A 19,147-nucleotide genomic window follows, 5' to 3' on the forward strand; every position below is an offset into this window, starting at 1 on the left:
AACTGTGCTGTCCACTATGGTAACCACTAGCCACACGAGGCTATGGAGCACTTGACATGCGGCTCCTCTGAATTGACATGTACTGTAAGTATAAAGTGCACACTGGATTTTGAAGACTATTATGAAAAAAAGATAATGCAAAATATTTCATTTAATAATTATTTATACTGATTACATGTTGAAATGGCACTATTTTAGATATATTAAGGTGCATAAAATATATTATTAAATGAATTTCACCTGCTTCTTTTTATTTTTTTGTGTACCATCTGAAATTTTAAGTTACAGAGGAACTTGTGTCTCACATTATGTCTGTATTGAATAATGCTGATCCAGAAATGAGAAGATTCAAGAAATTCAAGGTTCTAAGAAAATTCCTAATCCGTATAAGAAAAGAAAAAGGTTTAACTATGTTTTCATACTTTAGAGTCCTTGTAGAGGGGAAGCATATTTTATTACAATCTTGTAAAGAACAAATCACACCAGCTAGCAAAGATTTTTGATTAGGCTCCTTCGATTTACAAGGTGAAAAGGAGGTTTTTTTGATTTATCCAGCATAATTTTAAAAATTGGAATAAAGTAGAAAACATCATACTGTAATCCCTGTTCTCTCTGCTTTGCACATAATGACTGCGTTGGGCAACACTTGAGCACAGATTCTTTACAGCTGAGGCAGCCAAGTTTCTCCCTGAACTAAGATTTATTGAGGTCTTGACCAGCCACAGTCCTTCACCTAGAGAGGGCCTTAGCCAATTTCTCAGAAGGTAGAGAGAGTGACAAGAGAAACTGCTAGTATTAGTTAGTCTGACCAACTTCTCCACACTGTAATAAAGCATCCTTTCTAAAAGGCAAACCTGATCATGTCTTTTTCCTTAAAATCTTTAATTACTCCTCATAGGTTTTAAGAAAAGGTTAGAAGGCTACTTTCTTGATCAGAAGTTTCCGTTCTTACATGCAAAGCTGTTTTCTCTCTTTGTCCCTATAAATGTGTGGCACACTGCAGGGGTAAGTTTCCTCTCAGCTGCACGTCTGCCATAGGGCATGCAGTCTAGCCACACACTCTTCTGGCCTACACACTCTTCTCCTGGGATGAAGAGAGCTCAGGAAAAATGTTTGCTTTGCTGTTCCTCTGTTGGTAAGTTTTTCTCCAAAAAAACACCCTTACTCTTTGCATCAGTCCCTCTAGAGTTAATATTACAGTGGAGAGACAGATAATAAATAAGGTAAGTATCTTAAATATATAGACTATTAGTGTCAACTGCTAAGGAAAAACAAGTATTGAAGGGGAATGAGACGTATACATTATAGAAGTTTGGATTTTGGATGGGGTGACCACGGAACACCTCAAAGAGAAAGTGACATTTGAGAAAAGAAATGAAGGAAGTGCTATTATCCTGTGACCCCATCCTGTGCCCTTGTCATTAGGAATATCTTTTGCCAGAGATTCAACCCTTTCCCCATAGACACAGTATGGGTAAATATGGGAAATGGCTGAAATTTGAGTAAATATGGGCAAATGCTAAGCAGGGCAGAAGACTTGTGAATGAGGCTTGCCAGGAGGTCAAGGGAAATGCAAATGACCCCCTTGAGACAAAGGGAACACCTTTCATTCTCCGTGTATTTTATCTTCCAGCATGACTGCTGTATCTGGCTCAGAATTTTTCAAAACATGGGTCTACTCTAGGTTCAATAGATGGCTCTGAGATTAGTTTAGTAGGTAGTAACCAACAGTAAAAAAAGGAATGGAAAATGATATCATTTGCTGCAGTACGGATAGGAATTATTTCAAACACATACACACACATTCAGCTATGTGTTTCCTGGGCAATGATGTAAAATGTATTTCTTACTCTAGGTCATGGGTAAAAGAGTTTGAAAAATACTGTGCTAAGTATAAGAAAACTTCTGAAATGGTGTCTCCTAAAGAGGGGTTAAGACAACGGACGAGGCAAGAAGGAAGGTGTCATTGACTCTCATCTCCAGGACATAGGAAAGCGGAGGGCTAAGTGAAGACAATCAGGCATTCATTTACCTCCCTCTGTTGAAAGAGAGATTAAAAACACTACAGTTGTGTTTCTTGTTTTGTTTTGTTTTTTGATGTCCCTTATGTGTGCCTATGGCATGTGTGTACAATTGTGTGTATTTCTCTGTATGTTAGCGGTTTACTATAGTGGTCACCAGGAAGACCCTGAGGAGAAAAGATAAAGAGCCTGCACACTTATTTTCCAAGGAAGTCAAGAAAGTTGGGGAGACTGTGCTACCCCACAGCTGACACGAACAGAATCCCAAGAGCTGGAAGGATGGTGGAAACTACAAGTGGAGAAGGTTGAGTCTGTGGGAGCCTCTGCAAAGAGAAGGAAATGAAGAACACAGGGAGCTAGTAGAGACCTGTGGAAATGTGTAAGAGCTGAGCTGTAGAGAGGCTCAAACAGGTCCCCAAATCCAGGCCACATTGGCATTTTCTAAGATTCAGTCTTGACCCTTCGCTTGGTCTCTCTACACTCCCTCCCACATTAAATCTATCTCTTCTGATTCTTCAGTTATACCTTTAATGCAGATGATTCTTAAATCTATGTCCATAAGCATAGTTTTTCCTGAATTCCTATCTAGTATCTTCAGATGCCTGCTGAGTGATTCTTCTTTGAATATCTCCCTCATTGTGTTTTCTGGCTGCCAGCTTAAATTGCATTTGGGACTATCCATATACATCTGGAGAGCTGGTGTGTCAAGCTCACTAGGTATATCCGTGAAAGAGAAAGTAAAGTACGTTTTAGTCTTTCCTAAAGATGTAAATAATGGAAAGTTAAACTCCACCAGGTTGGTTATAAAAATAGGAAGATAAAGACCTCTACAGCATAGATGGTGAACTACACTAATACACATCAAGAAGGCAGCCTGCAATAGAAGGAGACTTCCACTACGCCCAGCAGAGGAGAGGAAGCGAAGGGAATCTTGAGGCGATTTCCTGATAAAGAAAGGAAGCCTTGTTTCCTTAATTCAATGGAGTGTGTGTGTGTGTGTGTGTGTGTGGGAGCATGTTTGTCTTTTCTCTAAAGCAGTTGCTATTTTTCTGTTGTTTCTGTGACCTCTGTTTTACTAGCAAATTGATGTCCTTTGGAGAAACATAAACTACTTTTAGATTAACACAGTTTCAAAGATATTGAAATCTTTCTCATTTGCCTAACTTTTGTCTTTCCCATTTGGATCTGATGATGCCCTTCAATTGGGAGAAAGTTACACTCAGAGTATTATTATTATTATTATTGGTGAGGAAGATTTGCCCTGAGCTAACATCTGTGCCAGTCCTCTGTTTTGTATGAGAGTCACTGCCACAGCATGGCTGACAAGTGGTGTAGGTCTGTGCCTGGGATCTGAACCTGTGTACCCAGGCCACTGAAGTGGAGGGCGCTGAACTTAACCAGTACACCACAGGGCTGGCCCGTAGAATCCTTTGGTTTTGGGTTTTTTTTTTTTTTTTTGGATGAGGAAGATTGGCCTTGAATTAACATCTGTGTCAACCTTCCTCTATTTTGTATGTGGGACCCCATCACAGCATGGCTTGATGAGTGGTATGTAGGTCCATGCCTGGGACCTAATCCCACAAGACTTGGACCGCTGAAGTGGAGCACTCAAACTTAACCACTAGACCATTGGGCCAGCCCCTGGAATCCTTTGAGTTTTAAATAAAAAAAATTATAACAGTTTTTTCCCTTCTCTAGTATTTTGCTTATCTTTCTGATTAATGATGATGCCTCAAGAAATAGTTCAGTGGTATAGAAATTTTACTTGAAAGTTCCTTTTATAACCTGGGATATAGTTCATCTGGGACAAAAGATGTAAAGTCATTTAGGGGAAGAATTGCTTTCTTACAATCTCACAGTTCTTGGGCTTCAATTTCCTCTTACCAACATTATTTTTGCTATCCTTGACAGAGAAGATGGAAATAAAATAAAAGTTGAGTGGTGTGACTTTTTCTTTGTCATGTGTTGTAAAAATGTTTCTCTGAAGCAACATGTTCATTTTCTCTGAAAGTTGCAACCCTATTTTGCGTGTCTTTAGCATTTTTGCTAAAATCTCGCTGGATTCTGGTTATTCTCCTTTGAAAAAATCATTCTTATACTTCTCAGCCACTCAAATATTTGTTGTTCGTTATACCCCTTTCTTCTCTCTTTTGTGCATGTTCTCATTTATAGATGAATTCAACAACCTTTTGTCCCTGTCACAGTCCAATGATTATTGTGGCTATGAAATGTGAATTATGATCATTAATTCTGGGCTCCTAGGTTGTCATGGAAAAATAAGAGAAAATGAGAGAAAGAGAGAGGTAGCTTTGTCCTTAAAATCTGTGACTTCAATCTATTTCTGAATGTCTCTCTTCATCCAAAGTTTTCTTCACTTAAGAGATTATATTCTTGGGCCAGCTCCAGTGGCCTAGTGGTTAAGTTTAGCACACTCTGCTTTGGTGGCCCAGATTTGGTTCCTGGGCACTGACCCACATCGCTCTGTCAGTGGCCATGCTGTGCTGGTGACCCACACACTAAAAAATAGAAGATGGTAAGGAATGTTAGCTCAGGGTGAATCTTCTTCAGGAAAAAAATAATTGTATTCTCTATGGAAATACAATTTCGCCATCATAAAAGCAACTAGAAAGTTTTTGTTTTTTTCATATTTTGTGCTTTTTCAATAATGCAGATTATGATTATAGTTCTAAAATTGAACTTATTTGGTTCATTATCCAATGAAATGGGACTATGAAATTCCAAATGGTGTAGTGACAATATTTATATCATAGTAACGAAATCGAAAAACTACACAGAATTCCACATTGCTCAGGAGGATCTGGACTAACAAAAATGGAGGCACACTGAAGAGGATTTAGATATAGCAGCTGTTATTGCCTTTATAGAGGTAAGAAGTCAAGGCTTAGAAAATTTAGAGACTGGTTTGTCCATGAGAGTAGGGCAGCCTTTAAACTCTTCAGGAATTTGTTTCCTGGAAGGCAACAGTCACCCTTGGGAAAGTTTCTTAATTCCAAGCCATTTGTGCATGTTTTGTCTTCCCACAGTTTCCAAGGATTTACTCTACTTGTTTAGTTTTCTCTAGATGTCACTACATATGTTTTTACTGGGGTTCTTCCCATTGGGAAATACAGAGTTCTAGAGTCACGCCTGCGGTTAAGTGAATGGCACTTGGGTAAGTCACATAAACTTTTCAAATATTCTTGTGGACTTGGGGGATCAAACGTATCAGTAAGAATATTAAGATGCATAAAGGACTTTAAACACACGTAAGCTATTTTTATTGGATTATGTAGGGAATACAGGCTCTATCTGAACCAAGTTGCTAGCATACAAAAATGCTGAAGAGGATTTTTAAACTAAAAATAAGTGAAAAACCAATGTGTTCAGAAGGCCTGAAACTTACATCAGCTCAGGTAGCCAAGAAGCAAGTTAACAGAATGAAAAAAATAAAAGGAGGTGGTGATTAAATAAAATACCTGCTGATTTAGAATAATTGATAGATATTGAAAATGATTAACCCTATATTTAAAAAAATACTATAGGAAGTTTGCCTTTTTTTCTCTATTTTTACCTTGATCTTTCTTTGTAAATAAGGGTAAGTTGCTTAACATAGAGAAAATGACAACTAATGCTCACTGGGGATCATAGAGGAAGGACAAAATGTACTTTTATTTATATTATGACTTAAATCACATAAGAATCTAAAGCTCCAGAGATGAATACACTGTATATGAAATGGCCGCACCTCTGAAATATTAGCTGTCATTAACTTCCTTTGTAACAGAATAGTAGTCGTTCAGTTGTCTCCCATTGTGAAATAGTATCTTTGGCCTACCATTCTTTGGTCCAGAAGTTAAACTAATGTATTACAGGTAAATTGTGGAACTAAGTCAAGATTAATATTTAACGCCTACTAAACACACTTAGTATAATATGTAGCACTATTTACAGGATCGTAAAAATGACTTTTTATCTACAGTTTAACAAAATTTCATATGAGACAACACACTCTTCTGCAGTAGGAATAGACAAAATATAAAACCCCAAAGACATTAAATCTACTCAGATTTTTTTAAAGCTCATTAATGTACTCTTAAGCTAGTGTTGTAGGAGAGTTAAAATTCAGCTTTAAAGAAAGTGCTCTGTTCTAAGTTTTAGCCTTAAGTTCATTAAATCTCCTTAATGCATCTAAGTCCTCTCTATCAAGCAGAAATTAGTGAAAAGAGTTTTAAATCACGTTCATTCTCTCAAAATTGTTTAAAATATGCTTATGTATCATTACTGAGCACAATCCAGTATTTTTATTGTAATAAGTAATTCGAAAAATTCCCAGTAGAAATCATCTAAAAACATTCTTGCTGAAAACAGAACTTACCATGAGCTTGAAAACGTACTTTTGCTTTTCAAATTCTTAGTCCTGTATTTTTGCTTTAGGTTTTTAATCAGATCTATTTCAACAGATCAAAACTTACCCCAGCTCTGCCCAAGGTTATGCAGTTTAGCAGAGGACAGCATTTTGTACTCAGCAAGTTTTACAGGGTAGAACGAAAACATGTTCGTAGATTAATGATGTAGTATTCTTTATGATTAAATTTTCAAATGAAGAGTTGCAGCATCAAGTAGTGGAAATAACACTGGGGCTGCAGTTAGGAGAACGGAGTTGGAGCTCATTTATGAGTTGAGTAACCTTGTGAAGTCATTTGTTCTCCGTGAGGCTGTTTTTCTCAGTCTGAGAGGATGATAAAAGCCAACTCGTAGCATCATTGAGAGGCAACTGCAAAAGTCCGCAGATCAATGTCAGGTTTCTACTAGTTAGTCAATAAATACTTGTTTGTTTTTTATTTTTGTAAGAAACAGTAAGGTTTTTATACTCTAGTAAGATACATTCAAAGCCTTATCACCTGGTTTTTATATTTAGTTATTTGGGTACATTAAGAGGTCTAATTTGCTCATTAAATTACAGTATGAGTTTAGTTTTGGAAGGACTACCGCATTTATTTGACAGAATGATCCTGATTTTATTGTCTTACTTGGTGAGAAGGAAGATGTATGGCCACTTTATATATACACAGCCGGGTTTAGTACATAAAGAAAAATCCACAGCTTTATAGAACCTCTAAAATTTTAGATGCTTATCGTTTCAGCTGAGGGAAAAAAATGTTAACCTGGAATTTTTTTTTTTTCTTTCTAGCAAATCTAAGGCTGTTCAGCAACTCTATAACTGTAAATACCTACCTTTGGGGTTGCTTGGGGAATTGGTAGAAATCATATGGAAAAATCTAGCTTGGAAGTGACCTCTAGATTTCCTTTCCCAGCTGCTGGAGGAAGAATGTATTTGGGAAGCAGTGTATTTAAGCTTCAGGAGATCAGGGTGTGGGTACTGGCCAAGATGCTGTTGGTTGCGACTTGATGAGGTGACTTATTTGTGGAGTGGGAGCGACAACTGTGTTGGAAGCTAGGTGATGTCTGCCCGAAGCACTGTGCTATAATGGTGGACACATGTGCAAGAAGATTAACGGGAAACCAGGCTTAACAGACTGTTGAAGTGCTAAAGAGCGAACTCAAAGACCTTGTCCATCTGCATTGACCTTCGGGTTGAAACTAGGTAGAGCCCAGTGCGCTACATGCTATTTGCCCTGGAGTGCTCCTCGGTCACACAGAAATATGATTTTCTTTTCTGATTTGAATCAAATCTTCAACATGAAATGTTAACAAAAACATCTAGCCTAGGGTTTAAAAATGTATTCACCACAGAAAGACTTGGAAATATTTAATGCTTCAAATAATTTTCTCTAGCCTCTGAGATATCTTGCACTAAAAATGTCTTTCTGCTGGAGTATTTTCTAAAATATTAGTTTCCACTTTTACTTTTTGCTCCCAGGACAACTATTCCTCTGAACCAAAACAGCTCCTTTATTTTATTTTTTCCTTTTTTATTTTTTTCTGGTTCTGAAATAACCCATCCTGAAGACATAAACAACTTGCCTTGATGGCTAGCCAAGACTCTGTCCTGCCCCGGACCTCCTCCTACTCTTTCATTTCTTACCCCAAGGAGCAGTAAACATGAATCTTGACCCACCAATGCAGCCTCAGAACGGAGAAGAGATACACCACAGCTAAAGAGTAGGTACCAATAAAAACAATGCCTCAATTCGATGATATTAAATATGCTGGGAAGACAGTCTCCAAGAGAAAGGATAAATAACCTACATAATGAAGAATTAGTTAGCAGTGTTATGTAAATATTGTAGCAGCATCAATGAGGAGGTAAGCAGAAGTATTTTAAGACACTATATTATACAATACACTGTGCACTGTTTCCTGGTGATAAGGTTTTTAAAGCATCTTTATAAGCTCTTCTTCTCTGTTGTGACAGGATTATTTTTGCACCTTTGGAAAGCAACTGAAAAAGGAAGCTTGGAAAAAATCCTGCCTAACAAAGCAGCCATACTCAAGTAACTTAAATTATAAGAAATAACTGATTCAAGATACAAGAATAGATTTAAGATATAAGGTTAAAACATAAGTGTAAATGGTATCCTCAGTTTTTTACAATGCTGTATATTCTTGTCAGCGCAGTGAAATGCTAAAATGGCCAAGGATGAAATTGTTTTGATTATTATTCTACTGAATTTTAAGTATCCACTGAAGCAGTTATTTCACATAATAACACCCAGAAACAATAACACACATGATGGATGAACTTGGGTGAATGGATAATGTAATGTACAAATTATCCAAAAGGAAATCACATTAGTTTAGAGAAATGTTTTAGCTACTGGCATCAATAAATTGATCCCCCCCCACTACTCTTCAGAAAAAGTTACATTTTCACCTTGTTGCACCTCTGAAAACCTCAATTTTAGAATGACAAAATATTTAAATATTTTGGACATGTCTAGATGTTAAATATTTCTCCAGAGAGTACTGACTCTTGATTTGACAGTGGTTCACAAATCACAGAAACTCCAAAATTCTAAATCTCATTTTAGGTATTGGTGTAAGAAATGTTAATGTTTTGATTTAGTGAAATGGTAAAAAGGTAGATACTAGAAAAAATAAAGAAATGGAAATGTTTTAGATAATAAACAAATGAATAATTAGGTATAATTAATCAACCTCTTTATACAACCAACTCGTGAAGGTCTAGCTACGTTGGAATCATTTGTGGACTTTCTACAGAGAATGTTTAATTGAAAGATGCCTTCTCCCTATATTCTTCCTATTGCCATCAGTTGCTATATCCTCAAGAAAGGCAAACACATTATAATATTAGTGATGTTTTAGTCAAGAGCCCACCAGAGACGGGATATATCTGGGAACAGAAACCAGAAGCCAGAATGTGCTGAATCAAAGTAGTAAACACAGATACAAGGAAAATCTTTAGGTTGAAGTCAGATTAAAAAAAGAGAAAGTCAAAATATAGAAATGCAGGCACAGGCTAGGATCTAGGAGTTGCATCCAGGTAACCACCAGGCAGATGAGAACAGAATGCATTTAACAGTGGCAATCAGGTGTCCAGAAATGAATCAAATCTCTGGGGGCCTAGGAGATCAAGGTCAAGGTTAAGGGCTTAGAGACAAAATAGTCTTTCATATTGGAAAAATCCCGTTTCAGATGTTATTTATAATCCCAGACCCAAGAGCTGTGGAATTTGATTCCGTTTATGAATGGCCAAGTCGTGTCAAGTCAGTCTCTCTGTGTGTGCTCCCTAGTTGGTTGCAGTTGGTCTTCTGTCTTAGTCCATTGAGACTAAAAGCACTGTAAAGGACTCTACACAATGAGGAGCATTAGCCTTCTCAAATCTCCTGTCTCCTCCCACCACCAAGCCGTTTACCAAACCTAATTACAATGTAAATATGTGAATGGTTAATGAGCTGCAGGAAAATTAGAAGGGAAAGAGATTGATGGATATTTGTGAGCTGGGCCAGAGGTGGCATAGTTGGAACCTGAGATGCCACTGAGCCATCTGAGGCTACACTTTTACTGAGGAAGCATATGGAAATGGAACAGGGAACAAGGTCTTCAAGCTTGTTTTCCTGAGTTCTGAACTGGGATTTGGGAGGCATTTTTCAGGAGCACTGGTCTTCAAATCTTTGGGAAATTGAATTTAGGCTAACTTTACTTTACAGTTTCTCTTGTCTTGTTCCCTGGGATCTCGTTGAACAGAGCAGACGCGATCAGAAGAAGCCTGTTGCAATCAACATTTCTATGAAAGAAAAACTCCAGGGAACTCAGTCGGAAAATGGCTGCTCTAAAGATGAGGGTTTTGTTAAAGTCCAAATATTTATCATAATGTTGAGTTTTGAATTGTCACACAAGGCAAGGAATGTTAACTAATTTAGGCAAACTTTCACACCTCCAAAACATCCAATTGTGGAAAACAAGATTTTAAAAACCTGAATTATCCATGAAATATTAAATATTATTATTTACTATTTCACATTAGCTTTCATCTCAGAAATAAGATAAAACCATTTTGTTTTATTTTATTTTTATGGAGAACATTTTAATACAACTTACTGTTAATACTTTGGAATCTAATCCATGGTCATTTGTCCTGGAAACCAATCAGTCAAAGCTTTACAGCCTGAAAAGTGAAAAACAATTTTTTTTTTAAACCTAAACAGGCTGGTGCAGAATGAACCTCATCTTGATAGGAGAGTATAGTTAATAATAAAGGATAATATCAGCCACATTTAGTTTTCGAGAAAATTCTTCCTAAAGTACGGAGCATCATCTGATTGGCTAACTTGTTCTACATCTTCATGATCAGATTCCAGATTATCCTAAAATATAACTCCTTTCTGGATTTCCAAGTAAAACTATCATTTTAGTTCTGGGACTTTCGTCTTTAAAACAGCATTTTTTTCTATTGAATATAGTAATCAAAATTAACCAAATTAAATATATGAATCAAACTGTTGTCTTCCTAATTTCCCTTCCCACTTTTTTTTTTCCCTTCTCAGCTCTCTTCATTTGGGGTCGCTTTCCCTTCTGTTCGAATGAGGTTATGATAGAGGCCCCACAGATTGTGGGCTAGAAATGGGCACATGATGCTAGCTGGGGTCAATCGGGTTACTTGATTAGGATTTTATGTAGAGGCTCTGGCAAATAAATGCTCTCTCCTTCCTCTGGTGTTGCTAACCCAGGATTTGTGCACCTGGAGTCAACCGCAGGCCATGCCCATCTCCCACTACTTAGACGCATCAAATGCTCAATTGGAAAAAATGAGGAGGAAAAAAACAGCGATAAAGAAAGATGGGGAGAGCAAAAGAAGGAGTAAGAGAAAAACGGAGGGAGAAAGAAGGCAGCAAGGTTGGGGGCATAGGAAGAAGGAAGCCGGAGACCTAATCCAGTATCTGGATCTCCATCTGTTCTGTTCAGGAAACTGTATAAATCTCCCAACTCCTTTTATTTTCCTTAGACTAGTTGGAGTTGGGATTCTGTCATTTGAAATTGAAAATGTCCCAACTAATATACTGTTTATTTATTTATTTATTGCTGAGGAAGATTAGCCCTGAGGTAACATCTGTGCCAATCTTCCTTGATATGTGGGTCACTACCACAGTATGGCTGACAAATGATATAGGTCCACACCTGGAATCCAAACCCACCAACCGAGGCCGCCAAAGCAGAGCATGCTGAACTTAACCACCATGCCTTGGGGCTGGCCCCTAATATACTATTTAAAGGGATTTTTCCTTGGTACGAAATGTGTCTACGTTTCTCCAACTTTCCAAGATTTGGCAATTAATTTAAACTCTTAAGTGAACTGGTTGGCTTAACTTTAAGATATGTGCTTTTCAGAAATTAATTTCAACAGGTAATAATGTTGATAGCATCCCAAATTTCACTCCTTTAAGGTCATTATTATGGAATTTTTGGAATTGAACTAATTTAAATACATAAAACCAATGATCTCTATTCAAATGGTTTCTATGGCCTCCAACATTCATATAAGGATTTGTTTATTTTAATATTGAACATTGCAAAGAATAAATTAAAAACAAAATGTGTTTAGGATTCTAAATATAGCGTTATTTAAAAAGCTATCTACCCTAAAAAAATCACCAACTATCTATCCTATGTTACAGCTCAATTTTAATTTTTATTATTTAAATGTGCTTCTAGCAGATGAAACTATACATATTTGTTTGGAAATCAGGTATTTTTTAAAAATAGATTTTACTTTTTAGAGCACTTTTAGGTTCACAGAAAAATTGAGCAGAAGATGCAGAGATTTCCCGTATACCCCCTGCCCCGACATATACCCAGCCTCCCTCACTATCAAAATCTTGCTCCAGAGGGGTACATTTGCTGTGTTTGATGAACCTACGTTGACACATCATTATTACACAAAGTCCATAGTTTACATTAGAGTTCACTCTTGGTGTTGTACATTCTATGGGTTTGGGCAAATGTATAATGACACATATTCTCCATTATAGAGTCCTACAGAGTAGTTTCATTGCCCTAAAAGTCCTCTGTGCTCTGTCTATTCCCCCCTCCCTTCCTTCCAATCCCTGGCAACTATTGATCCTTTCACTGTCTCCACAGTTCTGCCTTTTCCAGAATATCATAGAATTGTAATCATAGAATAGACAGCCTTTTCAGTTGGCTGATTTCACTGGGTAATATGCATTTAGGTTTCCTACATATCTTTTCATGGCTTTAGTTCATTTCTTTTTAGTGCAGAATAATATTCTATTGTCTGAATGTAACACCGTTTATTTACCCATTCACTTACTGAAGGTCATCTTGATTATTTCCAAGTTTTGGCAATTAAGAATAAAGCTGTTATAAACATTCATGAGCAGCTTTTTGTGTGGACACGAATTTTCAACTCTTCAGTAAATACCAAGGAACACAACTGCTGGATTGTGTGGTAAGAGTATGTTTAGTTATGTAAGAAACTGCCAAGCTGTCTTGCAAAGTGGCTGGACCATTTTGCATTCCCACCAGCAGTGAATCAGAGCTCCTGTTACTCTGCATCTTACCAGCATTTGGTGTTGTGTTTTGATTTTGGTGTGTGTAGTGATATCTCATTGTTGTTTTAATTTGCAATTCCTTAATGACATATGATGTTGAGCATCTTTTCATATGCTTATTTGCCATCTGTATATCTTCTTTGGTGAAGTGTCTGTTCAGATCTTTTGCCTATTTTTTTAATTGGGTTTTTCGTCTTATTGTTGAGTTCAGGTACTTCGTAGCAGGAAAATATAGTAATTCATTCTTGGAATGTGTTATTTCTAAAATAGAGCTACAAAAAAGTGCAATATACTCTAATTAAGGACAGTGACCTTACATATTTTCCAGATCTTGGGAATATTTTTTTCCTCCTAAGGGTTTTATGTGAATTTGTCCTTTTAAGCAATAATCACTCTAATACTAATTGCTCATTTAGGTGCTTTATTGTTTTCAAAGCAGGTCCACACAAGGTTGCCATGAAATTAAATTAGATAGCCTGTTTTCATGAGCAGTTATTCTCCCCATTTTTAAAATAGAGAAGCTAAGCTTCAAAGGTTATATTGTTTACCCAAAGCTCCAAAGTTGGTTTGCAGAGATGGGACCTCAACTCTTACCTCTGACTCAAAGCGCAGCTGCTGGAAGAGGTTTGGAGAAGTCTGTATTTTTCTTTTCAAGGCAGGAGAGACTATATTTTCCGAGGGAGATGAAAGTTTTATGTTTGTGTTATTAGCAGGCTGTCTTCACGAAAAATGCAATGGCGAATTTAAAGATCACCAAAACAGTACTCACTATTTACTAAACATGCGATTTTATTTTCTATCCTGAGGGTTGTCTTGTTTTGCAGATGAGGCCTGTGATGATCTGTGCACAAGAGTATCTACCTCGGGATGCCAATCATTTAACCAATTCTTTCCCAGCTCCTTTGAAAAGTCTGCTTTATCACAAACTTTATTTGTAAAAAGATTTGAGTTTCTACAGTGGCGCATCAATCTGTTTATTGACTCCTAGGCCAACATCACATTGTTCTAATTATTATAACTTCAAAATGCATGTTAAAAGAACGATATGAGTCTATATCATATAGAAATATGACATCAATATTCTGTAGAATAAAGAGGTAATATTCAAATCCTTCTTGTATTTACCTCCATAGAAATGTGTTTCTGTGGCTATTTCTTTCTTATAAAGTTTTAGATAGTATCTTTTGACTCCCTGCTATGTATTGATTACACTACGTAAGCAAAATGGCAATACTAACATTTCAATATTTATTTTGCTTAATATTTTATTCTATGAATTCTGGGCACATTTGAAAATGAAAAATAAAACTGATAAAGTGTTCAGACTTCATAAAATAAAATTAAATCAGTGAAAGTAAAACACTTTAAATGCAAAAATTCAGAAATATTTTATAAAATGTGTCTCTGTTCACTGGGTCCCTATGACTTTCTTTGATGTCAGCTCTCTCTTCCCCTCCGCCTTCAATGACATCATCAGAGTTAATTCTGATGCTGCTGGAATTTTGGGGAGACCCTCAGCAGCTGCGACTGTGTTTGGCTGCCCTGAGAGGAACTTTGCAGGTCTTTACCTCAAGGAAAACCCACTGCCTTATCCAGTGGCTGTAAAAGGCAGTCGTTTTGATTTCTCTTTCAGATAAACCAGGAGGCTTGGTGTTACCTGTGGTCTAAACCCTTTTCTTCTCACTAGGGAGATTAGTTCTTTTCAGAAGGTTTCACCCAGCATGTCCATGCACAGCCTTTTTAGTTAAGAAAAATGGGAGGGGTCACGCGAGTGACAGTCAAACTGAACAGTCAAACTGGACTGGCATGGCTAAGATAGTGTCAGGGATGGTGGATGAGAAGGCGGAGAAAAGGGCAGGAGGAAGGATTGCTCAGAAAGCTGGTGAATAAAGCTGCTGATCAATGTGTGAAATAATGTATCTTGGTGCTTGAGAATGGCACAGTGTATGGAAATGCAAAAATTGATTTTGCTATTACTACCACCATGAAGACGAAGAATGAGTTTTCTTATAAACCTTCCTTTTACCATACTTTTCCCCTCATTCTCAATTCAGAATTTTTGTAGAGTTGGCAGTCAGAATTTACATGATTATGCCCATAAATATTATTCATGGCTAAGCCACATAGTGTACTGTACATTTATTTTCTTGTGCAACTTTTTTTCCCCTAGGGTTAATGTTTTCCATTGCTGTTTTTTATTTCTATTTCTGTTGCTCCTTCGAGGCCAGCAGGAGAGGGAGATCAAATTCCTAGCATAAGAGAGTCTTATAAAATGTAATGACAGGAGTGACATCCTAACTTCTTTGCCATACACTGTTGGTAAGAAGCAGTTTACAAGTCCCACCCAAACTCCAGGAGAGGGAATTACACAAAAGTGTAAGTACCAGGAGGCCAGAATTGTGGGGGCCAATCTCTTTGTTTTATTCCTTTCCTAGTACACGTTCAGCCCTATACTGGCCAACAGAGTCAAGAACACTTCTTTTATCCTGTTAAATATGTCAGTCCTCCTTCTCCATCCTTTTTTGAGAAGTGCTTTCTGGAGCCTTCTAACCTCTTGCTGCAGTTTGGACTGTTGCTTTCTGGCCCTGCTGCACAGCTGTTATCCTAGGATTTTCATTTACCATCACACAGGATTCCCTTTGCTTGATTCCTGGTTTGCATCAGCATTTTCCTGGAGCCTATGCCTTTTTCCTTCTATTTTTCTACGGTATTTTAGAAATCTTGTTCGGGGAAATTATCATACTAGCAATTTTGATTTCAACTCTGTCTGTCTCTCTCTCTTCCCCTTGCCATTGTATTCCCTAAAGCCTGTTAAGCATTGGAGATTTGTTCCTTCTGAGACAGTGGAAATATAGATAAATTTTGTGCAGAAAAATGCATTGAGCTGCATAGAAAAGGCAAAAAAAAAAAAAAGAATGGATAAGTGAATAAACACAGCTCTTCTTACATCTGCATAACTTTTTTTTTACAGCTTACATCTTTACGTAGCTAAACATGACAAGTTTGACTTCCCATTTGATATGATATTTTGGCTAGGTAACGAATTATCAGTCGGAAGTAAATTTGCATTAGAATTTTGAAGGTGTTGCTCCAGTGTCTTCCATTTTTCGTATTGCTGCTGCTGAGAGTGATTTCATTCTGAAGTGTGAGTCCTTGTGTATGACCTTGTTGTCTCTACAAGCTTTCAGTATCCTTTCTCTATCCTTTTATTTTGAAATTTTATGACATCGTGCTTTATGAATCTTTTTTCATTGTTTTTTCTTTCTTAACTGTTTATTTTTTAACTCAGACACTTAGTTTTTTCAGTTCTAAATCATTTTCTTGTATTGTTTCTTTGAAAATTCTTTTCCCTTTGTTTTATCTGTTCTCTCTTTGTGGAACTCCTGAAATGGTCTTCTGATTTTCTTATAATTTCTTTCTTATTTTCCATTTCTTTGTCTTTTTGTTTAATTTTCCAGGAGATTAGCTTGACATTACCTTCCAGCTCTTCTATTAAATTTTTAAAATTTCTGCTATAAAGGTGGTAATTTCTGGCAGTTCTTATTTTATCGATCTCATATTTTCTTTTCTCGTATCATCCTGATATGATTTTCTTTCTCTTTTTTTCTTTTTAAAGTGTGCTTTTTTTGGTGAGGAAGATTGGCCCTGAGCTAACATTTGTTGCCAATCTTCCTATGCTTTTTTTTCCTCCCCAAAGCCCCAGGACATAGCTGTATATCCTCATTCTAGGCCATTCTAGTTCTTCCGTGTGGGATGCCGCCACAGCATGGCTTGATCAGTGGTGTGTAGGTCTGCGCCCAGGATCCGAACTGACAACCCCGGGCCACTGAAGTGAAGTGTGCGAACTTAACCACTCAGCCATGGGGCTGAACACCTGAGATTATTTCTCGATTCAGTATTTTTATGCTCTCTCTGATGTCATTGATTGCTTATACTTTTGAAATTTATTTCTTCCTTAAAGTTTCTTTAGTCCTTTCTCTGTTTTTAGTCTGTTTTTCATGTTAGAGGCTTTCCTTGAATATCTAAAGATACCAAGTTGATAGTTTTAATGTGAGACTGCAGCACCAAAAAGCCATTTGACGTCATCAGAGTTAATTCTGATGTGGCTAGAATTTGGGGAGACTCTCACCAGCATGTGTGGCTGAGGCTCGTCATTACGTACCACAATACAGGGTTATTGGGTGAGAAGTAGACTCTCATATTGGGGGATCTTTAAATGTTAGGATTTATATGTCTTTTCTCTTGGGATGATTAGTTTTCAGAGACAAAGCCTCCATTCCCCTTCCTGGGGGTTTGTCTGGCTGTCAGTAAGGGACCCTAGGATGGGGTCTCTTTGTTTAGAATGCAGGATTTCATGATTTCCTTTACTTTGAATATGGCCACACATTGGCCTGCAATTTTGCTTGATGTCCCTAGGTCCATAGCTCCATTGTTCAGACTCTCTGTACATTAACCTGATGTATTCCCCCCTAGGCGAGGGAGAAGCAGTTTCTGAAAGATGGAGAAGATCTCGTTTCAAACTTCTGAAGCAAATTATCCACCCAACCTCTTGTTTTCAGCCTCACCCTTCACTGTGGCTTTCAGAGATATCTGGTGCTTCAAAATCAAGAGTTTTTCCAGGATTTTGCCTAGATTTTCTATCAAAGTGAGAATTAAGTTGATTCTCATTGGTCTCATCCTTCTGCAGACAGTTTTCATCTTTTATATTTTCCATCTATGACTAAATCATAGCTTTTAATATGTGGTTAATAAATCAAGGGTTCCCTATCTCTCACTGTAGACTCCCTTGAAGATTAAAAAAATAAGGCAGAGTAGACTATTGTATTTTAGCCACCTGTCCCATTTAAAGTCCTCTGGATGTGTTTGGATTCATTTTAGGATCTGGACAAATGATTGTCCAGATTTAACATTATTTAATTGGACAAGAATAATTTTTTATGCAATTTCCAAATGTTTTCCTTAAGAATTCCTAAACAATGCTTGTCCTGAACAAACTCTTTAGCTGAAATACTTCAATAGATTTATGGCGCTAGATGATACTCTTTGAGAATACACTTTTCTCATCATGTGCCATCATGTCACAAACTGTAATTTTATTTTTAATTGCTTAAAATTTGCTACCTGGTTGCTTAATACTTAAATTTCCCCAGAAAAAAGACCTTAGACAAGTAGTTGTTTTTCACTCAGTGGAGTAAGAAAAAGGAGTAGCATAATAATCCAGTGTCTGTCGCTTAAAATCTAGGATCTATAGCTGTTGATCAACTTGAACTGTTAGCTGTAGGCGTCCATGAACTCAGGAATCAGCATTTCTCGTCTATCTCACCCATAGGAATCCTTTCCAAAAATAATTTGCTGCAGCACAGGTGAGATTCCTCAGAGGATCCAGCCAAGGTTGGTTTCTTCTTGTCTAGTTAAAGTCTTGGGCATGCTCCCTTCAGAGCAGTCTTGTTAATCGTTTATGTCATGGAGTTTTTAATTCCTGGGATGGTGACATTGAGCTCACAGACATAGTGTTCATTCCACTGTTGCTTCTGCTCATATGTCTAAGGTTTTACTCTGTTCAATATGTGTATATAGGGGCTGGCCTGTGGCGTAGCAGTTAAGTTCACCCGCTCTCTGCTTTGGCGGTCCGGGGTCTGCTGGTTCAGATCCCACGCATGGACCTACGCACTCCTCATCAAGCCATGCAGTGGCAGGCATGTCACATGTGAAATAGAGGAAGATGGGCACAGATGTTAGCTCAGGGCCAATATTCCTCTGCAAGAAAAGAGGAGGATTAGTGGTGGCTGTTAGCTTGGGGATCATCTTCCTCAAAAAATAAAAAAAAAGGCATCTATAAATTTTGAACCACTGTCTTAATGCTTACCTTGCTTAGATGGCCTTATGGCTAATCTACAAAATCTATGGTTTAAAAAAATCTATAGTATTATTTTAATAATCATTAAATCATTAATAATTTGTACTCTCCTGTTTTTATTATTAATAATTGCCAGACTTATTTAAATATAAAGTTTTGTGACATATTTAGCTCTTACTTTATCTTCATTTTCTAATATCCAAGTAAGGGGGCAGAGTAATATCCCATTGGGAACTTGAAGTAGATAGGGAGTCAATACAATTCAAGATTTCACTTGG

The 19,147-nt window shown here is 37.2% G+C and overlaps 1 long non-coding RNA gene across 2 annotated transcripts in view; it reads left to right on the forward strand.

Moving 5' to 3' along the window:
• Nucleotides 1-19,147, forward strand: part of LOC111772490 (uncharacterized) — a 95,565-nt gene continuing 76,418 nt past the window's right edge. Inside the window, exon 1 of one of the 2 annotated variants that reach the window (XR_011440905.1) lies at nucleotides 1-84. This is a non-coding gene — a long non-coding RNA (uncharacterized lncRNA). The remainder of the gene's footprint in view (nucleotides 85-19,147) is intronic. The other variant, XR_011440908.1, reaches the window with a different exon arrangement.

Source organism: Equus caballus, chromosome 1 (genome assembly GCF_041296265.1).
Source record: "Equus caballus isolate H_3958 breed thoroughbred chromosome 1, TB-T2T, whole genome shotgun sequence".
Lineage (NCBI taxonomy): Eukaryota > Metazoa > Chordata > Mammalia > Perissodactyla > Equidae > Equus > Equus caballus.